Genomic DNA, 6951 nt, shown 5'->3' on the forward strand with positions numbered 1-6951 from the left:
GAAACATGTCCTGCCCAGTGCAGCTGCGTCCTCAATAGCATGGCCTCAGCACTGGTGATCCCTGCTTGCTCAAGGACAGCAACATTTGTCACATAGTCAGTCCAGTGTATATTTAGAATTGTGCATAAACAGCGCTGGTGAAAGCGTTAGAGGAGTCGTAGGTGTTGACCATAGGTGACCCAACAAACCACATATGTGAAACATGTATAATGTATAAGATAATTATTAGATACCTAATAATCTTATACATTATACATGTTTGACATATGTGGTTTGTTCTCCAACTCCCATACAGGATGATCAATTTTATCATCAAGTGATAAATCTCAAGGTCCTTAGATCTTGGGCAAATTTTCTCCTAAATAGAATAAAAAGACCTTGAGATTATTTTTTTAAAAATCTGAATCTGGACGAAAGTGGAGATGACAGATTTGTCCATCCCTGGAATAGATGTATTAGTGATCCCTGTAATTGTCAGACAAGCCTAATCTGTAAATGGAAATTACCTGACCTTCTGCTCTTTCCTGATTAACAAAGTACTGTCCTCTGCATTTCAGTTCCACTCGTCCAGCTTTAGGACTTCAGGACAGAATCCTACAATGAAGAACACAATCTTCCAGGCCAAGATACAGGTATAGTCAAATATGGCAAGTAGAAACAAAGAGCTGGAAGTGATTTGCAAGAGCTACCTAATCCCAACCCACTACCATGCAGCAGTACACAACTAAAGCGCTACTAGAAGCTGGCCATGCAACCTCTGTTTAAAGACCTCCAAAGAAGGAGAGCTCACTACCCACTGAGGAAGTCTATCCCACTAGTGAGATAATATACATATTGGATGGGGAGGGATGGAGAGGAACAGATAGGTGCTTAAGAGAGACATCATGGGCCTCGAACCTATTTGTTAAAAGAGCATGTAATGGTTTTGGAGAAATCCATATTGCCCAGCCTAAGTATATTTAAATCTGGCTGCTGAACTTCCATGAAGCCGAGAGAGGAAGAGGAGGAGGAGGAATAGTGACAGGTATATATGAATGGTCTATTATCATTATTTTTATTTTTATTTAGTATTGTTAAAATAGAAGAAAATAATTAAATAAAATGCTTAAAAGAATGAAAATTAAAACAACCTAGACTTCAGAAATAGTGTAGCAAATATCATTAACAGTAAAATTTAAAAAGGAAGGAGTTTTCTTTGGGGATTTCAGTGGTAGGGAAGGAAAAGCACAAACTAAAATATTAGCATGTTAAGTGCTCATAATTTTCCAGTGGTCACATTTACTCAGTCAGAATTTTAAAAATTCCACAAGCATGCATGTTCTAAGGGGGAGAAAACCTTTAGGTCAAGTCTTTTTGAAAGAATGCCAAATGTCTTTGTGTCCAGTTATTTATGGTTTCAGATAATTGTACAGAAAATATCAAATTTGCATAGTGTGATTATTGCTGATTATTTATCCAGCAGTCAAAATGTTTCAGTGGTTCCTAGGATGACAGATTGACAAGTACTTAAAACTCATTCATTTTACGAAATTTGCATGTAATTAGGCAATAATGAAGGGGATGTTTGTGGACAGCGGATTATACTACAATATGCTGGAAGGGATTCAAATGCTTGACAAAGTGTTAACACTTATCTTCAGTTGCAACTAAGTCTTGAATGTTTGGTTAAAAAGAATTGAGAAGAAAAATGAAATGGATAGGAAGACTTTAAAATGCATCTGTAGAATGTAACACCTTTTCTTACCAGGTTTTCCCTTCATTTTTGCATTTCTGATAAATTATAAATGCATCAGTTTTTGTGGGCACCACCTTTGCTGTAGCACTCTTTTGTATATTTTTCAGCAAAACAATGTTATTATTTTGGTAAAATTCCATGAATTACTTATTCTCAAGAGACATAATTTCTGATTTAAGCTTATTTATCTTAAAATGTCAATATATAAAATATTTTGCTATACTTTTATATAATATTTAGGGGTTTTTTATATAGAAAGTCCAGTATTTGGTGATGCTAAGCACTGCATCACACTGCAATTTGATCAAGAAGATGAACCCAGGATTTGGTGCTGCTAAGGCTAGATTCTTTATAGCTGGAGTAGTGTGGACAGAATCTTGACACTGGGTGGTTTGGCCATTACAGCATTTTCGCAGGATAGGCAATGTATCTCTGTGCACACTACTCCCAAGTGTCTTTGCTGCATACAAGTCTGTATCTCAGATGGAATTATTTTACTTGTACTGAAACCAAAGAAGGAAAAAGTGATCAATCAAGGAGGGAAATGCTTGTACTTTCTAGCATCAATATTTACATATGTTTAGCAGAGATGGTCCCTCAAGTGAGGAAATATGTTTGTTTGTTACAAGACATGATTTTACCATCCACATAAAAGTCATCAGAAGATATGTATCAGTTTAGTTTGCAAGTCATATTGTTGAGACACACATCTTTGAGAATATCTCATTGTGGGAGAGAAAATAGATTTATCACAGGAAATTCCTGTTGTCTAACCTAATCCTCAGCCAAAGAATATGCTTATACTCTGCTATCCTACCATTGTTGAGCTTCCCCAAAAGACTCTTTACTGTCTGATATATTTTCTGATAATTTACTCTGTAACAGTTTTCTTAGAATGACTTTAACATGTTAATCTATTGAACAGTTATTTGGAGGATTTGTTAATAAACTGAACATTTAAAAAATTAGCCAGAATTCACTAAGTCAGTAACTTAGAGTGGCTCCTTTTTAGGGAGTGCATTGGTGCAGCGCTATGTGGCTGGTGGGCCACCGACGAGAGGCAAAAAATCTCCCCCCCCCTTAAACGCATAGAGTACCTAGAAATGTACTGCACTACTCAGGCTTGACATATATGCTAACCTTTTAGAGTCTGCACTGGCAATGATACTCCTGTATGCTGTCACTGACTTTTGAAAGCCCCTCAACTACATCTGATAGAAAGTGTGTGTGTGCAGTTACCATTTATGAGATGATACCAATGGGTGTAGAAAACAAGCTAAAACTAAAATTTTATTATAGAAATTCAGTTAGCGATAGGAAAGCTCTGTAAGGGTACTAAGCTAGGCTACGCAGGTACAGAAGAGATCAGGATGAAACCAGTTTTACTTTTCTAGCAGGGAAAGGATAAAAAGGAGTTGAAATGAAGAGATGGAATGATTCCTAAGAATATCAGTCTACATTTCAGAAAGGTTAGAATAAGTAGATAAGACATGAGGGGACTTTACTTCACTCCAGTACAAACTGACCCCATCACTGCTTCCCTGTGTAAGATTTAAGTATTGATAAGCAGGGTTGCACTTCGAACAGCACTTATTCTAGGTATGGGTAAGACAGAGGGTAGCCACAACGTCTTTGGTGCTTGCTTCACACTCCAACCTGGGATTTTGGTCATGTCTACTGCTGCCATGTGGCCTGTGAGAAGTATCCACTACCTGGGATAAGAAAACAAAACAAAAACAAAGATTTCCTTCCTCTAATTTAAGGAAATAAAACAGGGTTTGTAGTTTGGGAAGGCACTGGAGGGACTCTTTGACTAAGAATACTAAATGCCCCACACTGCATGTTGCAGGATTTGATATATGTAACATGGCAATTAAAGTGGAAGCATAGTACTATAAGTGTGTAGCGAGTAAAGGCCTTGTGCACAATAGTCTCTTCCAGACTAGTCTAAAGAAGCATGAGTTCCCACAATATAGTCCCCTTTTTATGTTAGTGGTTCTTACTATGTCCCCTAGTTTCATTCTTTTTTTTTTTAATGCAGGGAAGGTTATAGTTATTTCTTGGATCTACACTAGGCCTTTTCCAAAGGGATGTATATAAGTGTAAGTGTGTGTGTGACATGGTTCACTGAGGTGGCCCTATGATTACAAGGGAAAATGTTATCCTTTCTTAATTTTTTTAAGTTTAGAATTATAGTGCTAAATTGCAAAAGTACAGTTTCACTTATACACTATAGCGTTGTTTTTTAAAAAAAATAAGAGAAGGAGAGAAGGAGAAGAAGCCTTTTTTTTCTCAATACATCTTGGAATTAAACAGCTTGTTCCAGGAATCGATAGAAAATAGTTCAGGACAACAGAAATACCATTTGAATATTGGTGAGGTTTTTTTTAAGGGGAAGGTACTACAGGGAGCTTCTAACACATTTGCTTCATCTGGAGGAGACTAAGGCCCTGTACACACTGGCCATTAAGTCTGGTGGGGGTTGCAGTTGGGGCATAGCATCCTCATGAAACATGCCTGACTCCCTCCCCAGGGTACCCTGACACAATGCACTGCTCCACACGGTGCCCAGCATCATGGCACTCCTCCAGCACTGCATCCATATGACGCAGCATCAAAGGATGGCCATATAGCTGTGGCAACATGACTATGGCCCCCTTTTTGCGCCTTCAAAAGGCCGGATTTGGGCTATGACATGAGATTGCCATGTCCCTAATCTAGCTAGGAAAGAGGCGGCGTCCCGTCGCCCCTCGGGGGTTATATGTATAACCCCTAATTTCATGGAAATACAAATACCATATAGGCTTATAAATGAAGACAATATTGGCATCACATTGAAGGCTGCAGTATAAATTTAGGTTTTAAAACAGCCTTTCCCAAACTTGGGTTCCTCAGATATTTTGGCTCATGACTGAGCTTCTGATTAGTTGAATGGGATGCTGAAGAATGATGGGCATGTTAGGCCAAAATATGAAGGGAACCAGATTGGAATAGGTTTATTCTAGGATTAGGTGCTAAATGAGATTATCATGGCCATACATTATAGACTGAAGATCTCAAGGAGATTTAGATGCAAAGCACACTGCAGAAATAATCCAGTCTGACACAGCTTTAACTGCCTTGGGTCAGTGCTAGGGAATTCTGGGAACTGTAGTTTTGTGAAACATTTAACCACCTCTGTCAGAGTGCACTGGTGCCACAATAAACTACAATTCCCAGAATTCCGTAGCATTGAACCAGGGCAGTTAAAGCAGTTTCAGACTGGATTATTTCTGCAGTGTGTTTTGGACCCCTGTCCAGAGTTGTTTCAGATTGGTCTTGTGTTGGACTCAAAATGGATTTTTAGATAACAGGGAAGTTCATTTGGTAGTTAGTCAGCAATTCTAGAGTTAATGGGCTAGTAGGACCAGTAAAGAGTTGTAGAAGTGGTACAATGGTGGAACTAGACCTCTCCAGAATTCTTTATCAGGCATGATAGCTATATATATGGGATAACGAAGAAAGAAAAATTCCAAAATGGTGGATTGACCATTTTACGTTCATTCAACTTGGTTATTGCTGCTTCAGAGAAGAGAAGAGCTGTTTAAATATCATCTTTAGGTTTGCTAAGATGAGCAGCTAATGGGTTACAGTAGAGAGGTGGTTGATGTCATGAGAACCTACTACTGCATTTTTCCCAGGTCACATAGGCACGTTACAGACCGCCCAAAAGCGGGTGGTCTGGCGCCGGCTCCATTAGCTAGGCTGAGAAGCCCCAGCGGCCAGACCACGAGGCTTCCTGGTGCAGCTAAAAAGGAGTGCCAAAATGGCGCTCCTTTTTGGCCCCCAGAAGTGGCGCCGCGAGGCATGCACTCGCAGCGTCACTTCCGCCACACCACGTCTGGACGCTGTGCATCCAAGATGTAAATATGGCAGTGCCCATGTGGACAGGTGCTGCCATTTAGTATGCGCTCCGCACGTCCTAGGGAGAGGGGCAGTTAGGAAGGTGAGAACCTTCCTAACCCTAGCACGCGCAGAGCGCGTACTAAATGGTGGTGTGTAACCCGCCATAGTTCTGTTATGGTTTAGAGCAGTGGCAGCAAAGAAGGTGATACACCAGGAGGGGGGGGAAGGTCAATTAAAGTCAAATTTTAAGTGTTACCTGAAACATTAGGGCAGTTTGAATCTCCATTGTATTGCAGGCCATCACAGATGCTGAAAATCTTATTCCTCTGATGTACATCATAGAGAGCTATCATGACAAGGTGCTCCAATAGTAAATAAGAAAGCAAGTAAGAGGCTTCCTTTGTGACTGAGTACTTGATTTGAATGCAAGTCCTGAGTTCATTGTGATTGAGAAAACCTGTGACCTTAAAAAACTGAGGCCAAATGGTTTAAAATACTAACTTGATAGATAAATGATCCACCACACTATAAGGCAACTTCCAATGTTCCTGTGAAGCAAAATGTTTCTTCTTCTTGGGGCTAAGAGATTTTAATCAGTGGGTGCAAATGCAATGTAACTGGCCTGGATTTGCCTCAAATGAACATGGATATGTATCGGTTTTTACTGTCTATATCCAATGTCATGAATCTGAGTCCTGTGTTTGACCTTTTAACATGATTCTTACAAAGCCTATTATTTCATGGTGCATTGTTCACATGGACTGCCAAGGTACAAGGATCATAAAACAGGTCATAATGAGCAAGTAAACTGTTCTTTTGCACAGCAATTATGATCCATAGAATGAGCTTTCTTTTCAAATTTTGAATAGCATCTTAAACTGACTAGGCGGGAAGGAAGGGAAAAACAATCTTTGGTTCCCTGATGGGCATTTCTCAATGAATTATATTCATAGTATTCTCAATAGCCTTATGTAATCTGAATTAATTACTAAATCTATTCCCTTCATTCTCTAATTAACTCATCCTACTGAAAGAAATTCTCCTCTTTAAAATCAGCTCATTTAGATTTCAGCATATTCTTCAGATATGGGTTTCAGGGAGTAAGATGTGTCATCAAACACCTATATTTTACAAAAGAAATCTACAGTTTCAAGACTTTCCTTGACTTAAGACATGTACTTATGTACATGCACCTGGAGGTAAGGGTGACTAAGGATTTCATTTGGTCCACATTTTAAAATTAACCAAGCTAATCTGCAGTTCCTAATCTGAATTGGTAGCCAGTGGATTTGTTGTAATAAGGGAGTTGTATGCCCCCTGTGTTCTGCCAC

At 39.2% G+C, this 6951-nt stretch overlaps 1 long non-coding RNA gene across 1 annotated transcript in view; it reads left to right on the forward strand.

Annotated features, from left to right (window-relative positions):
• The first annotated feature begins 430 nt into the window (after window positions 1-430).
• Window positions 431-6951, forward strand: part of LOC121926627 — a 28302-nt gene continuing 21781 nt past the window's right edge. Inside the window, exon 1 of the long non-coding RNA XR_006103048.1 lies at window positions 431-632. This is a non-coding gene — a long non-coding RNA (uncharacterized LOC121926627). The remainder of the gene's footprint in view (window positions 633-6951) is intronic.

The sequence above is a fragment of the Sceloporus undulatus genome, chromosome 3, assembly GCF_019175285.1.
Source record: "Sceloporus undulatus isolate JIND9_A2432 ecotype Alabama chromosome 3, SceUnd_v1.1, whole genome shotgun sequence".
In the NCBI taxonomy this organism is placed as follows: Eukaryota; Metazoa; Chordata; class Lepidosauria; order Squamata; family Phrynosomatidae; genus Sceloporus; species Sceloporus undulatus.